The 17750-nt window shown below is 38.7% G+C and overlaps 1 protein-coding gene across 11 annotated transcripts in view; it reads left to right on the plus strand.

Moving 5' to 3' along the window:
• Window positions 1-17750, plus strand: part of trol (terribly reduced optic lobes) — a 1731230-nt gene that overhangs the window by 1114418 nt on the left and 599062 nt on the right. The window lies entirely within an intron of this gene.

Here is a 17750-nt window from a genome sequence, read left to right on the forward strand (position 1 = left end):
GGCACTGACTCATGTTAAAATCCAGTTCATGATCCAAAAGTTTTGAAAGATGACAAATTGATGAACTCGAGAAAAAAACTTCAGAATTGCAAAGGTCTAGTAAAAGTAATCCTAAACAAGCCAAGAAAGTTGATAAATCTAGGCACGCTATCTTTGCGCATGCAGAACGTCTGTTCATGTTTATCTTCTGAATTGAATAATGCAATTTTCTTGTTTCTTTTAAATGTTATGCCAACATTTGAAAATCCAAACATAACTCTTCAATACGATGCACCTCACATCCATGTGCTGAAGTCTTTACGTCTAGGTATGTTCACGAATGATATCTGCAAATTTATTTTATGAACAATTTTCAAATCTTTCAGTTCCATTCATAAAGGGGGATCGAAGGGTGACACAAATAATTACAGACCAGTTAGTTTAACTTCTGTTCCGGGTAAAATAATGGAGTCACTGGTTAAAGATGCATTGCAGGATCATCTAGACAAGACTGCAGCAATAATTCAGATAGAGCATGGGGTTGTTAAGGGAAAGTCTTGTCTGACAAATTTCATTGGTTATTATGACGTGGTTACAAAGGAACTGGATGCAAAAAATAATTTTGATATCATATACTTGGATTTCAGGAAAGCTTTTGACACTGTTGTGTATGGAAGACTACTGTACAAATTGGAGCAGAATGGTATTAACGGTAAATTGCTACAATGGATAAAGGGATGGTTGAGTGGGAGAAGACAGAGTGGTAATCAATGGGTGCTGCTCTTCGTGGACTAATGTTATTAGTGGAGTCCCACAGGCTTCGGTGTTGGGTCCACTGTTGTTTTGTATATTTATCAATGATATTGATGAAGATATATCAGGCTTAGTGTCCAATTTGCAGATGATACAAAGGTTGGCAGGGTTGTTAATGACAGTAATGGCAGTGTGCTACTGCAACAGGATCTAGAAAATTTGGGCAGATGGGCTGAGAAGTGGCAACTGAAGTTTAACCTTGACAAATGCAAAGTACTGCATATGGGTAGAAGTAACCCCAGGGAAACATACCAACTGTGTGGTACTACACTTAAGGTGGTAGAAAATGAAAAAGACCTAGGAGTAATTGTGCAGTCAGATATGAAGGTTAGCATTAGCATTAGTAGAGGCATACGATGCAAGAAAGCAAGCTTATGCAGCATCAGCCAAAAAAAAAAAAAAAACACTTCCATTTCACCCCTCCGTTCATTCGAAATACCTGTCCAGCTGAGCCTTAAATTTATTTAGGCTATCAACTTCCACAACAAGGGATGGAAGTCTGTTCCACCAACTAACTACCCGCTGGCTAAAGGCAAATTTCTGCACATCTATCTTACATCTGTCTTTCCTCAATCTGAATTTATGCCCTCTCAGGTGATTATTCTGAGCAAGAGGAAGAATCCCATCGGCATTGAGCATGCTCAAATCATTCAAGGCTTTATACACCTCTATCAGATCACCTTGCTGGTGCCTAGTCTCCAGGCACTGTAATTTGCAAAACATAAGCCTTTCTTTGTAAGAGCAACCCTTTATTCCATTCACTAATCTTGTTGCCCTTCTCTGTACTCGTTCCAGCAGCTCTACATCCTTCTTGAAATGAAGCGTCCAACTTGTATACAGTACTCAAGATGTGGCCTGACCATTGCCTTATACAAGGGAATAATCACTTCCTTATCCCTGCTAGAAAAATTCCTGTATATCATTGACACCGTGAGCTACTCTTGCAGCCCGTCTGCACTGCTCAGAGAACTTCATATCTGCCTGCACAATTACCCCCAGGTCCTTTTCATTCTCTACCACTGTCAGTGTAGTACCACAGAGTTGATACATTGCTCTGGGGTTGCTGTTTCTCATATGTAGTACTTTACATTTGTCAATGTTAAACTTCATTTGCCACCTCTCAGCCTATCTGCTCAACCTTTCCAGATCCTGTTGCAGCAGCATAGCATCAGTAGTGTCCTTGGCCCTGGGTGCCAAGCAATTGTGACTGAGCGATTTCTCTTTGTGCTTTCACTGCGACTTTTTTATAGGTGAATTCTGCGTTCTCTTTTACGTTCCTCTTGTTGAGAAATCCTTTTATTTAGTAGCTCTTGTATGAAAAGTACTGGTAGAGAGCAAGGAAGGAAAGTAACCTTTCTTTATTTTTCATATCTAATAGACTAACTCCCACTAATTTCACTTGGTCACTCCAGGCATTCTCCTGCCTCCCCGTGGCGGGGCCGGTAACCCTGGCAGAAAAGTTCATCTGCCAGGGGCTGAAAGGAGCCAAGATGGAACAAAATGTTTCCTTCTTTAGAACCGACAAGCAGTTGGCTAGACACAGAACACCTCTCTTCACAAGCAGAGAGGCTAAAAACCATTTCCTCTGCGACCGAGTTTCCTGCATTTTTAATAATTCATTCATTGTCAGAACAACCTCTTAGTAAGCTATCCCCCTTTCTAATCCAAAAACACTTGGAAAGTATTGCAGGGTCTCCCAAGACAGTTAAGAGATTACAATCAGGGGACTTACTAGTAGAAACTATCAACTGCAGGCATTCTGAAAAATTCTTAAAAGTGACAAACTTTGCTAAAATTTTAGCAAAGTTTAGCCCATGCAACCCTAAATACATCTAAGGGTGTTATATCTAGTTGGGACCTTTTGAATGTGACAGAAGAAGAAATTAAAGAAGAGCTAAATGAACAAAACATAATTGCTGTCAAAAGAATTATGACTAAAAGGGACAATATACTCACACCCACCAGAAATCATTCTCACCTTTAACAGACCAAATCTACCCTCATCTGTAAAAGCAGGATATCTACTTTGTCGCATTCGTCCTTATATTCCTAATCCGTTGAGATGCTATAAATGCCAAAAGTATGGCCACTCTCAGACGGCATGCAGAGGAAACCCAGTTTGTCCCAACTGTGGATCTTCTGATCCCAATCAAAATGACTGTTCGACAAAAGAAATGACTTGCCCTAATTGCAAGGGTAACCATCCTGCTTACTCTAAAACATGTGAGAAGTGGAAAATGGAGAAAAAAATTGTAAAATATAAAGTCGAAAACAAAGTTAGTTATCAGGAAGCAAGAAAATTAATTGCACCCAGTATACCTAACTGTACCTATGTCAGTATTGCAAAAAAATATCAAACAATAGCCACGCAAACTGATGTTACTGTTCCATCCAACATATCAATCGCAGACTGGGCTCGAGCTGTCCTTTCTCAGCAGCAGTCCGATATCCTGAAACACTCAGACCAAGCAAGTAATACATCTCTTACGATTCCAGCAAAATCTCCTCATTCGTCAGTGATTGCTACTACTCCAAATAACCAGAGTTCAACTTCAAATCAGATTATTCAGGACACATCGGTGGATCGAGAGTACTCATCCAAACAGGAAGATCCGATTCTTGAAATATTTGTAGAAGAAGAAGATAGGGACACAGGTCGCCCCACCTTTCCAAAAAAAAATAAGCCAAAACCAGAACGCCACAAGACAGCCACATCAGGTACAGCTTCTTCTAAACTCAAATAATGCCTTATATTTTACTGTGGAATTGTAGAGGCTTTCGAGGCAACATCGACGACGTACATTACTTAATTAGATGCTACTCTCCAGTGGGTTTCTCTCTGGAGGAAACCTATTTAACTGCTCAAATTTCTGTTTCTATAAAAAACTACTCAATCTATCGAAGAGATCGGAATACATCCGACTCTGCTCGTGGTGGTGTAGCTATTTTGATTAACTCAAAGATCCCTGCTAGCCAAATCATTCTTCAAACCCAAATTGAAGCCGTTGCTGTGCGTGTGATTACTCAGATTGTGTTTACGCTAGTCTCAGTCTATCTCCCACCAAACAATACCTACTCTTATAAAGATATCTTTTATTACAGCTACCCTCCCCAGTCTGCTTTCTAGGGGATTTCAATGGCCACCACCCTTTATGGGGATCCTCTAAATTAGATAGACAGGGCCGACTGATTGAAACTACTAGATAAACAAAACCTTACCATTCTTAATAGTGGTACACACACCCACATACAATTACCTACTGGACAGACTTCTGCAATTGACCTCTCAATTTGTTCTCCGATACTGTTTTCAGTCATTCAGTGGTCTGCTATGGATGATCCGATGGGCAATGACCACTTTCCAATTGTCTGTAACCTGCTCACTACACAACCACCATTAGACCAACCCTGCAGGAAATGGAAATTTTCTAAAGCAAAATGGGCCAAATTTCAATCAACGATCACTCTGGACAAAGAAGCTATTCAACTGCAGCCTATAGATAAAGTAACTGATTATATCACATCCCATCTTTTAGTTGCAGCGAAATACTCAATTCCAAGGCCTCCGTAGCCGAGTGGGCAGTAGCATACGCTCTTTGAGTAGACCGGGGTTCAAGCCCCTGACTGTTGAATACGGTCGATCTGCCAACCCGCACTGGACCAGCGTGGCAGATTATGGTCCATTTCCCTCAACATGAACTGTTGAGGAGGCTTCCATCCTGCAGTGGGTTGATAACGGCTGCACTTTACTTTATTTTTTTTTTTTACTCAATTCCATTATCAAACCCCCCAACCTGACGGCACTTCAACTACTGATGGAATGAAGAGTGCACAAAAGCAAAGAAGGAAAAAAATAAAGCATTCAATTTATTCCGTTAATTTCCAACGACAGCTAATTTAATTAGCTACAGGAAGCTAAGGGCAAAAGCACGGTTCATTCACAGGCAAGCCAAGAAAGATTCTTGGACTCAGTTTGCATGTACTATCAACAGAAATACCGACTCCAGATTAATATGGAAGAAAATTAGACAGCTTTCTGGGACGTTTCCAATCATCCCTTCCCCAATTCTTTCATACAATGGGCAAGAACTCTCTGGCCCTCTAGATATAGCGAATGCCTTGGGTAAAACATTTGCCAAAGTCTCAACTACATCAAACTACACTCCGAAATTCCAAAAAATTAAGACCTCCACCGAACAGAGGCCCATCAACTTTAGAACCTCACTGTCACTTCCGTATAATCAGCCTCTTGAATATTGTGAACTTTTACAAGTCATCAGAACAACACGAAACAGTGCAGCTGGGCCAGATGGAATATATTTTGTAAGTTTTGCTCATCGAAATGCTTCATGCTGAAGCATCTCGATGAGCAAAACTTACAAATGCTGCTAGTCTTCTTTAACCGGATCTTCCTGGAAAATATTTATCCAACCTCTTGGCACCATGCTACAGTTTTGGCCTTTTTGAAACCTGGAAAAGATCCTTCCAGTCCTAATAGTTACAGGCCAATCTCTCTGTCAAGTTGCCTTGATAGAGAGATTGGCCTGTAACAGGGGAGGTTCCCACGGACTGGAGATGTGCAAATGTATCCCCAATTCACAAAGGGGGATCAAAGGGTGACACGAGTAATTACAGACCAGTTAGTTTAACTTCTGTTCCGGGTAAAATAATGGAGTCACTGGTTAAAGATGCATTGCAGGATCATCTAGACAAGACTGCAGCAATAATTCAGACACAGCATGGGTTTGTTAAGGGAAAGACTTGTCTGACAAATTTGATAGGATATTATGATGTAGTTACAAAGGAACTGGATGCAAAAAATAATTTTGATATCATATATTTGGATTTCAGGAAAGCTTTTGACACTGTTGCGCATGGAAGACTATTGTACAAATTGGAGCAGAATGGTATTAAGGGTAAGTTGCTACAATGAATAAAAGGATGGTTAAGTTGGAGAAGACAGAGGATGGTAATCAATGGGTGCCGCTCTTCGTGGACTAATGTTATTAGTGGAATCCCACAGGGTTCGGTGTTAGGTCCACTGTTGTTTTGTATATTTATCAATGATATTGATGAAGGTATATCAGGCTTAATGTCGAAGTTTGCAGATGATACAAAGGTTGGCAGTGTTGTTAATGACAGTAATGACAGTGTGCTACTGCAACAGGATCTAGATAATTTGGGCAGATTGGCTAAGAAGTGGCAACTGAAGTTTAACCTTGACAAATGCAAAGTACTGCAAAAAGTATATGGGTAGAAGTAACCCCAGAGAAACGTACCAACTGTGTGGTACTACACTTAAGGTGGTAGAAAATGAAAACGACCTGGGAGTAATTGGGCAGTCAGATATGAAGTTTTCTGAGCAATGCAGACAGGCTGCCAGGGTAGGTCATGGGGTTTTGTCAATGATATATAGGAATTTTGCTAGCAGGGAGAAGGAGGTGATTGTCCCTCTGTATAAGGCAATGGTCAGGCCACGCCTTGAGTACTGCATACAGGTCTGGAGGGCCTCATTTTAGGAAGGATGTAGATTTACTTGAGCGTGTACAGAGAAGGGCAACAAGATTGGTGAGGATAATGAAGGGATCCTCTTACCTAGAGAGGCTTAAGTTCTGCAAATTACAGTGGAGACTAGGCACCTGCGTGGTGATCTGATTGAGGTGTATAAGGCCTTGAATGGGTTGAGCACGCTGAATTCTGATGGGATCCTTCTACTTGTTCGGATTACTAAGCTAAGGGGGCATAAATTCAAATTAAGAAAAGACAGATGTAGAATAGATGTGTGGAAATTTGCCTTTAGCCAGCGGGTGGTTAATTGCTGGAACAACCTTCCATCTGTCGTTGTGGAAGTTGACAGGTTAAATAAATTTAAGGAGGAACTGGACAAACATTTAGTGAGATTTGTTTTGTAAACTTTTTTTTTTTTTTTGGCTGATGCTGCATAAGCTCATACACTTGCTTTCTTGCATCACATGCCACTACTACTACTATGTCAAGTTGCCTTGGTAAAATTCTTGAAAAAATGATCCACAGTTGACTCACCTGGATCATTGAAACTTAAAAACTACTGAGTAATTGTCCACATGGCTTTTGCAGAAATAGGTCCTCTCTAGATCTGATGATCAAGGCCAAATCTGAAATTCGCAATGCCTTTGTGAAAAATGAACACCTTGTCATGGTCTCCATTGATATAGAAAAGGCATTTGATACTACCTTGCGGTATGGCATTCTCAGTGACCTACATAATCTTGGTCTACGAGGCAACCTGCCTCTATTTATTAGGAACTTCCTCCAGAGCCGCTCTTTCCAGGTTCGATACCAAAACTTCCTTTCTTCTACATTCTTGCAGGAAGGAGTACCACAGGGGTCGGTATTGAGCGCAACTCTATTTGCTCTTAGAATTTATTCAATTTCAAAAGAACTTCCAAATACTGTAGAAGCCTATCTTTATGCTGACAATCTCTCCATTTCTTGCCATTCTCAGAGCATAAGATCTATTGAACGGCAATTGCAAATGTCCCTCAATAAAATTCAAAAATGGGCCGAGTTCAATGGATATCAGTTTTTCCCATCAGAAAACAGTTGCGATCCACTTTTGCAATCAATGAAAATTACATATAGACCCTGAACTTCGGATATCAAATTCCACCATCCCGATTGCCAACAATATTAGATTCTTGGGATTGATACTGGACAGCAAGTTAAACTTCTTTGAGCACATTAAAGTAATACGTACTACCTATCTGAAAAAGCTGAACATGCTAAGAGCTCTATCTGCCCAGTCTTGGGGAGCAGATCATACAACTTTGCTGCTCTTATATAGAGCACTGATTAGATCTCTGTTGGATTATGGTGCCCCAGTTTATGATTCTACCCGAAAGAGTGTATTGCGCTGGCTTGAACCTGTACAACACAATGCACTGAGGATTGCTCTTGGTGCTTATAGGACATCTCCAACCTATAATCTATATATTGAAGCCCATGAGCCCCCTCTGTACCTTCACAAAAAAATGTTACTACTTAAATATGCAGTCAGAATACAAAATTGTTCTCCGCACCCCATTCAGCCATATCTCTTTATTCCACCATTTCACAATCTCTATAGAAATAAACCAAATAAAACACGCCCAACAGGCCTACGGCTCCTTGAAATAGCACAAAATTAGAATGTTCCTCTCCAGAGTGGGCAGCAGAGAAAGAATTATTCTCACCCACCATGGATTCCCTTTCCTCAACTAGCCTGCGATAATTATTTTCTCCAATGGGGAAAGAATCATCTACCGACTCTGAATGTGCAACAACTCCATGCTAGCCATATTCAAAACTATTTTGACTTCTTACCAATATATACTGATGATTCCAAATCTCATTCAACTGTTGGAGCAGCAGCAGTGTTTCCCTCTGCTATCATATCAGCCTCTCTTCCACCTGAGTAAAGCAGCTTTTCAGCAGAATTATGTGCAATACAATTAGCTCTAGAAAATTTGAACTCTTCACCCATCTGCAAAATATTTAGTTTACACAGACTCTCTCAGCTCGATTAGAGCAATGCAGAATCTCTCTCATAAGGATCACCCTGTATTAAATCAAATCAAGAATTTGCTGTTGAAAATTGAAGATCGTCAGCAGTGAGTGAACTTTTGCTGGATTCCAGCACATTCAGGCATCACTCTGCTAAACATCCGTCAACGTTAGACTTAACCTCTGTCTTTATTCCAGTTTCTGATTTTATTATTATAATTCAAACAGCATACCACGCACAATGGACAGAGCTATGGCATAAACAAACAAATAACAAACTTTTCCAGTTGAAACAGGACCCAAAATTTTGACACTCATGCATTCAGACAGTTCAGCAAGAAGTGGTACTCACACGGATTAGAATAGGACATATTAGCATTAGCATTAGCATTAGTAGAGGCATTTGATGCAAGAAAGCAAGCTTATGCAGCATCAGCCAAAAAAAAAAAAAAAAAAAAAAAAAAAAGTAACATAAATAAATAAAAATAACCACTTCCACTTCACCCCTCTGTTCGTTCGAAATACCTGTCCAGCTGAGCCTTAAACTTATTTAGGCTATCAACTTCCACCTATATATATTCATCTAACTCACCTCCATCTACTCAAAGGTGATGATCCTCCCCAGTGTTCACAGTGCTCTGAGCTTCTAACCGTCAAACATATTTTGATCGATTGTTCACATTATCGACAACATCGAACTTCAATATTTGATTCTCTGGCTAATCTCCAAGAACGGATAACATTAAATAATATCATTGGTGAAAATGCAAATATTAATGAATTTCTGTTATTTGAAACAAATAAGAATGTATGAACGACTATGATTAGTTTCTGACATGAAATGAAATTGAACTGTCTTCACATTAATTATTTATTTATTTTTATTTTTTCAACATTCCTATGAATAGGCACAATATAGCCACAGCAGCTTGTGCGCCATTAAACACACACACACACACACACACACACACACACACACACACACACACACACACACACACACACACACACACACACACACAGAGTAGTGTCCTTAACAACCCTGCCAACCTTTGTATCGTCTGTAAACTTGGACATTAAGCTTGATATACCATGATCAATACCATTTATAAATACAGAAAACAATAATGGACCCAACACTGAACCCTGAGGGACTCCACTAATAACATTAGTTCACGATGAGCAGTGTCCATTGCTTACCACTCTCTATCTTCTCCCCCTCAACCATCCCGTTATCCATAGCAGCAATTTGCCTCCAATGCCACACTACTCCAATTTGTGCAGCAGTCTTCCATGTGCAACAGTATCAAAAGCCTTTCTAAGATCCAAATATATAATATCAAAGTTATTCCCTCTATCCAATTCTTTTGTGACTGCATCATAGTATCCAATCAAATTGGTCAGGCAAGACTTTCCCTTAACAAAACCATACTGCATCCGAGCTATAACTGAAGTCTTGTCTAGATGATTCTGCAGTGCTTCTTTAACCAGTGCCTCCATTAATTTTCCTGGAACAGAAGTTAAACTCACAGGTCTAAAATTACTTGTCAGCCTTTGATCCCCCTTTGTGAATTGGGGTCACATTTGCACATCTCTAGTCTATGGGTACCTCCCCTGAGTCCGAAGAAGCTCTCATAATTATAGCTATGGGTTTGCTTACTTCCTTTACTGCCTCCTTTTATATAACTGGATAGATCCTGTCCACCCCGTGTGCCTTTTTTATGTTTATCCTCAACAATTTTTCCTCCACTTTCCTCTCAGTTATTACAAAATCATCTAGCTCACTGCCAGAGTTTACTTCACCTCTGGCATTCCCCTTCCTGAATAACTCCTCATGTGTGAATGTAGATGCAAAATACTCGTTTAATTTATTAGCCCCTGAGCAGGATCCTCAACTGTTGAACCATCAATATCCAGTGAACCAATCGGATTCATCCCTTTACTTCTAGAGTTTACGTAGGTAAAGAACTCTTTGCTGTTTTTCTTTGAATCCTTTGCCAAGGATTTTTCATAATCTGCCTTTGCCTGCCTAATCTCCTTTGTGACTTGGTTACAGACCAGCTTATATCTCTGGCGCGTCCATAGCGAGGTGGGAAGGAGCAGCAGTGCGTAGCACATGCTTCTTGATTAGACCGGGATTAGAGCCCTTCACCACCAAATACGGAGGATGCGGAAAGGTCAGGGAATGACCCCCGCATATCCCGGAGCAATATGGCTTTAGTTGCTAATGCTCCTAAAAACCAAATAACAACAACAGCTTATATCTATCATAGGCTTCCATGCCACCCATTAATTTATATGTATTCCATGCATTTTTCTTCTCTGTCATATGTCTCATTAGTTCATCTGACATCCATTTAGGCCTAAACTTTTGAAATAAGTTCTTTGAATGCTTTCCATTTTGAATTTGCTGTTGGTAACATCATCAGTTGTTCCCATTGTATAGAATTTAAATACTGTCTCAGACCATCGTAGTCGCCTTTACGAAAGTTTTCTGAGCAATGCAGACAGGCTCCAGGGCAGGTCATGGGGTTTTCTCAATGATATACAGTAAACCCTCGCTATTCGCGGTATCTGTACTCGCGATCGCTGATTTAATATAAAATGAAACCTAAAAAAATGAATTTTAAAGCGCCGTGAATATTATCCGCCATAAAAAGACATAGGCGTGGCTAAAATTATCTTTCCCGGTCAAAATAGTGGTCAATGGGTGGGGGGGAGATGGGTGACAAAATCGCAAGCGTGGATGTTTTTCGCTAATCCTTGTTCGGTACATGTTATGCACTTGTAATGGAAGTTTTCGTCGTTTGCTTTTAATTTATATGCTTATAAATTGAATAAATTTATCAATTTATAAATTGATATGCTTACAAAAGTGATAAATCTACCGTTTTGCAGTGTAAAACAGACTTTTTCGAGTGTGTTAACGGAAGAAAGTGACTTTATTGTGGACAAGTTCTTTCTAACCCGTACAAAAATATGGCTACGAATAATAAGAGAAATGTGAAAATATCAAAGAAGGGGATGACATTAGCGAATAAAATTGAGTTATTAGACAAAATTTCTAATGGTGAAAGTGTCTCCTCAGTGGCAAAACATAAAATCAATGAGTCAAGGGTACGATCAATCAAAAAATCGGAAGAAAAAATCCGCCGTAGTGTCCGTGAAAACGCGCTAATTGCTTCAAAAATTTGCTCTGTAACTCGTGATGTTAAATTAGAAAAAATGGAAAATCTTTAAATCTGTGGATAGAAGACCGAACTCAATAAAATTCCCTTAAGTTCACTCATCATTCGTGAAGAGGCAAAACTCCTTTATCAACACTTTAGCGAAACTGGTGATAGCACTGGCGGGATAACTCTTTTTTTTTTTGCTAGCAAAGGTGCTGGTTTGAAAGATTTGTTTGAAATTTCTAATAAATATTACATTTAATATTAAATTGTTTCTTATTTTCATTTCGATGCCATATGCTTGCATTTCTCTATGTACTGTCTATGTACATAGTCATCTTATGAAGGTACATATAATACATACATAGACAAAATTTTAGACTAGTTTTTCTTATGTATTACACACTTTGGAACGGAACCCCTTTATTACTATGGGAGCCATAACTCAGTATTCGTGTTTTCGGTATTCCCAACATTTCTCAGGAATGTAACCCCCAAGAATAGCGGGGGTTTACTGTATAGGAATTTTTCTAGCAGGAAAAAGGTGATTGTCCCTCTGTATAAGGAAATGGTCAGGCTATGCCTTGACCATTTCCATACAGGTCTGGAGGCCTCATTTTAGGAATGATGTAAATTTGCTTGAGCATGTATAGAGAAGGGCAACAAGATTTGTGAGTGGAACTTAGGCCTCTCTTGGATTTCCAAGAGAGGCCTAAGTTCTGCAAATTGCAGTGCCTGGAGACTAGGCACCTGTGAGGTGATCTGATTGAGGTGTATATGGCCTTGAATGGGTTGAGCACGCTGAATTCTGATGGGATTCTTCCACTTGTTCAGATTACAAACCTAAGGGGGCATAAACTCAAATTAAGGAAAGACAGATGTAGAATAGAGATGCGGAAATTTGCCTTTAGCCAGCGGGTGGTTAATTGCTGGAACAAACATCCACCTGTCGTCGTGGAACTTGATAGGTTAAATAAATTTAAGGAGGAACTGGACAAACATTTAGAGAGAATTGTTTTGTAATTTTTTTTTTTTTTTTTTTTTTGCTGATGCTGTATAAGCTCATACACTTGCTTTCTTGTATCACATGCCACTCCGTGGGGACCTCCTCTGAGTCCAAGGATGCTCTCATAATTATGTCTAAAGGTTTGCTTACTTCCTTTGCCACCTTCTTTAATATAGCCGGATAGATCCCATCCACCCCAAGTGCTTTTATGTTAACTTCAACAATTTCTCCTCTACTTTGCTCTCAGTTATTAGAAAATCATTAAGCACCCTGCTACAATTTGATAATCTTCTGGCATTTTCAAACCTTAATAACTCCTCTTAAAACAAGAAGTGAAACTTCTGTTCTTTTGCTCAGTGGGAGGTATATTAATGGCTGCATGTGACTACGTAGTGTACAAGTTCTGACTGAATAGTGATATTCATATAAATTCTGAGGTAGCACAAATTTCACCAATTTGCAGTTCATTTTCAAATATTTGAAATTTTTTGTGGAAAAATTTCTAGTACTTCTTGGTTTCATTAAAGATAAGAATGTAGATGAAGCAATAAATTTTTAGATATTTTGTAGTATTAGAGTTGTCAGTTTCAGTGTGCAAACTTACCAGACACTATTAAAGGTGAATGAATTGATGTAAAGTGGTCCTTTGTTGGGGAGCTGACAAGAAAGCTTGAAATATAAAAAGAATTTCCTAAGTATTACTTAAGATTTTAAGTTCTCCATAATAACACTGTGTGAGCAAATCTTCAGCCAGGTCAGAAAACAAAAATTGAATTAAGATCCTCTCTTTCTAGTGAAGCTTTACAAATACTCCTGTCAGCGAAGTCTTGATAGTAGGGCCATTGTTATGAAGAAAATTTTGAGTCAACATTTCTGAAGACTGAAATCATCAACATTATCTTTCTTTATGCAGTCAAAATCAATTGATGTCTAATAGAGTATTCAAAGACTGAAAATTTAGGTATGCTAAATGTTTAAAAAGCATATAATATACTGGTAAACAATCCTGTGGCTGTATTTTAATATAAAAGGTATATCTTTCCAGGGAAATTTAATTTCTACTGCTGTGTGGTCTTTCAAAAATTCCTGCTTTTTTTTTTAAAGTGTCCTGTTTTCTTCCTTTTGATTTTTTTTTTAGAAAGCACTCCTACTTTTTTGCAAAAACCTCCTGCTTTTTTGCCTGTCTGTGCTCAAAAATCTGTTTTTCTTCTGCTTACAATGATCATTAGTTTTTTGAAAGTCAAAAGTTGGCACATCACTTAGTCATTGCTGATATGGACTACAAGAAAGTTCCATGAAATGGGGCCATAACATTTGTGGCGAGGGAATCGGCTCTAATGGCAAGAATTTGTGTACAAAGCCCTAGCAGTGTGCTATTGTAGGTCACTGAAGTAAATATGACTGTTCAGATGTTAGTGGGAGAATGTATTCTGACAGTAAATAGAATTCAGTTACATTCAGGAATTTAAGTTGCTGAATATAATAATGCTTTAAGTAAATGAAGAGTAACATTTGGGAAATATGCATACGGGCTTGTAAAATACACAAAATAATTACTGTTTGTCAGTCAACTATGATTTGATCAACAGTTGAGTGTAGTGACTTCTCCTAGTGACTAGTGACCCCTCCCTCCATTGAGCAAGTAATGGGAAACTAACCTGCCGATGTGTTCATGCCATCACTTATTCAGATTTTCCTAACAGGAAAATCTGAATAAGTGAATTTGATAGGGAAGAAATGACTTATGAATACCTACAAAAATGGGTGGGCAGATTAAAAAGTACACCAGTTTGGGAAGAAATACCAAATATGTATAAAAATGTTATTGATATGGAATTTAAAATTGATAAGCTTATTATTTCTTTGTTTAAAAATTTTATTCTAGAAGAAGGGAGAGAGAGGAATGATGACTGGATTAAGAGACCTTGTAATGGTTGGTGGTTATGTTGTTTTTAACTAAAGCTTGTCTTTCAAGAGCAAAACTCAGAAATTGAAAAATCCTGCTTTTTTATTTACTGTTCTGGCACATAATGGAAATATTGAAAGAATATTTTTGAAAATTCGTGAATATTGTGAATATAACTGGCCACACCTCAGCTCTGCCATGCTGCTTTCAGATTCTCAAATTTTATTTTAGAAAAGTAATTCATTTAAAATGTTTTGTAATTTATAATCTACTATCAAATTACACTAAAAAACTATTTTCTTCGTGCAGCAGTCTTCCATGTGCAACAGTATCAAAAGCCTTTCTAAGATCCAAATATATAATATCAAAGTTATTCCCTCTATCCAATTCTTTTGTGACTGCATCATAGTATCCAATCAAATTGGTCAGGCAAGACTTTCCCTTAACAAAACCATACTGCATCCGAGCTATAACTGAAGTCTTGTCTAGATGATTCTGCAGTGCTTCTTTAACCAGTGCCTCCATTAATTTTCCTGGAACAGAAGTTAAACTCACAGGTCTAAAATTACTTGTCAGCCTTTGATCCCCCTTTGTGAATTGGGGTCACATTTGCACATCTCTAGTCTATGGGTACCTCCCCTGAGTCCGAAGAAGCTCTCATAATTATAGCTATGGGTTTGCTTACTTCCTTTACTGCCTCCTTTTATATAACTGGATAGATCCTGTCCACCCCGTGTGCCTTTTTTATGTTTATCCTCAACAATTTTTCCTCCACTTTCCTCTCAGTTATTACAAAATCATCTAGCTCACTGCCAGAGTTTACTTCACCTCTGGCATTCCCCTTCCTGAATAACTCCTCATGTGTGAATGTAGATGCAAAATACTCGTTTAATTTATTAGCCCCTGAGCAGGATCCTCAACTGTTGAACCATCAATATCCAGTGAACCAATCGGATTCATCCCTTTACTTCTAGAGTTTACGTAGGTAAAGAACTCTTTGCTGTTTTTCTTTGAATCCTTTGCCAAGGATTTTTCATAATCTGCCTTTGCCTGCCTAATCTCCTTTGTGACTTGGTTACAGACCAGCTTATATCTCTGGCGCGTCCATAGCGAGGTGGGAAGGAGCAGCAGTGCGTAGCACATGCTTCTTGATTAGACCGGGATTAGAGCCCTTCACCACCAAATACGGAGGATGCGGAAAGGTCAGGGAATGACCCCCGCATATCCCGGAGCAATATGGCTTTAGTTGCTAATGCTCCTAAAAACCAAATAACAACAACAGCTTATATCTATCATAGGCTTCCATGCCACCCATTAATTTATATGTATTCCATGCATTTTTCTTCTCTGTCATATGTCTCATTAGTTCATCTGACATCCATTTAGGCCTAAACTTTTGAAATAAGTTCTTTGAATGCTTTCCATTTTGAATTTGCTGTTGGTAACATCATCAGTTGTTCCCATTGTATAGAATTTAAATACTGTCTCAGACCATCGTAGTCGCCTTTACGAAAGTTTTCTGAGCAATGCAGACAGGCTCCAGGGCAGGTCATGGGGTTTTCTCAATGATATACAGTAAACCCTCGCTATTCGCGGTATCTGTACTCGCGATCGCTGATTTAATATAAAATGAAACCTAAAAAAATGAATTTTAAAGCGCCGTGAATATTATCCGCCATAAAAAGACATAGGCGTGGCTAAAATTATCTTTCCCGGTCAAAATAGTGGTCAATGGGTGGGGGGGAGATGGGTGACAAAATCGCAAGCGTGGATGTTTTTCGCTAATCCTTGTTCGGTACATGTTATGCACTTGTAATGGAAGTTTTCGTCGTTTGCTTTTAATTTATATGCTTATAAATTGAATAAATTTATCAATTTATAAATTGATATGCTTACAAAAGTGATAAATCTACCGTTTTGCAGTGTAAAACAGACTTTTTCGAGTGTGTTAACGGAAGAAAGTGACTTTATTGTGGACAAGTTCTTTCTAACCCGTACAAAAATATGGCTACGAATAATAAGAGAAATGTGAAAATATCAAAGAAGGGGATGACATTAGCGAATAAAATTGAGTTATTAGACAAAATTTCTAATGGTGAAAGTGTCTCCTCAGTGGCAAAACATAAAATCAATGAGTCAAGGGTACGATCAATCAAAAAATCGGAAGAAAAAATCCGCCGTAGTGTCCGTGAAAACGCGCTAATTGCTTCAAAAATTTGCTCTGTAACTCGTGATGTTAAATTAGAAAAAATGGAAAATCTTTAAATCTGTGGATAGAAGACCGAACTCAATAAAATTCCCTTAAGTTCACTCATCATTCGTGAAGAGGCAAAACTCCTTTATCAACACTTTAGCGAAACTGGTGATAGCACTGGCGGGATAACTCTTTTTTTTTTTGCTAGCAAAGGTGCTGGTTTGAAAGATTTGTTTGAAATTTCTAATAAATATTACATTTAATATTAAATTGTTTCTTATTTTCATTTCGATGCCATATGCTTGCATTTCTCTATGTACTGTCTATGTACATAGTCATCTTATGAAGGTACATATAATACATACATAGACAAAATTTTAGACTAGTTTTTCTTATGTATTACACACTTTGGAACGGAACCCCTTTATTACTATGGGAGCCATAACTCAGTATTCGTGTTTTCGGTATTCCCAACATTTCTCAGGAATGTAACCCCCAAGAATAGCGGGGGTTTACTGTATAGGAATTTTTCTAGCAGGAAAAAGGTGATTGTCCCTCTGTATAAGGAAATGGTCAGGCTATGCCTTGACCATTTCCATACAGGTCTGGAGGCCTCATTTTAGGAATGATGTAAATTTGCTTGAGCATGTATAGAGAAGGGCAACAAGATTTGTGAGTGGAACTTAGGCCTCTCTTGGATTTCCAAGAGAGGCCTAAGTTCTGCAAATTGCAGTGCCTGGAGACTAGGCACCTGTGAGGTGATCTGATTGAGGTGTATATGGCCTTGAATGGGTTGAGCACGCTGAATTCTGATGGGATTCTTCCACTTGTTCAGATTACAAACCTAAGGGGGCATAAACTCAAATTAAGGAAAGACAGATGTAGAATAGAGATGCGGAAATTTGCCTTTAGCCAGCGGGTGGTTAATTGCTGGAACAAACATCCACCTGTCGTCGTGGAACTTGATAGGTTAAATAAATTTAAGGAGGAACTGGACAAACATTTAGAGAGAATTGTTTTGTAATTTTTTTTTTTTTTTTTTTTTTGCTGATGCTGTATAAGCTCATACACTTGCTTTCTTGTATCACATGCCACTCCGTGGGGACCTCCTCTGAGTCCAAGGATGCTCTCATAATTATGTCTAAAGGTTTGCTTACTTCC

The sequence above is a fragment of the Mastigoproctus giganteus genome, chromosome 13 (assembly GCF_048544385.1).
Source record: "Mastigoproctus giganteus isolate SK-2022 chromosome 13, ASM4854438v1, whole genome shotgun sequence".
NCBI classification, from domain to species: Eukaryota; Metazoa; Arthropoda; class Arachnida; order Uropygi; family Thelyphonidae; genus Mastigoproctus; species Mastigoproctus giganteus.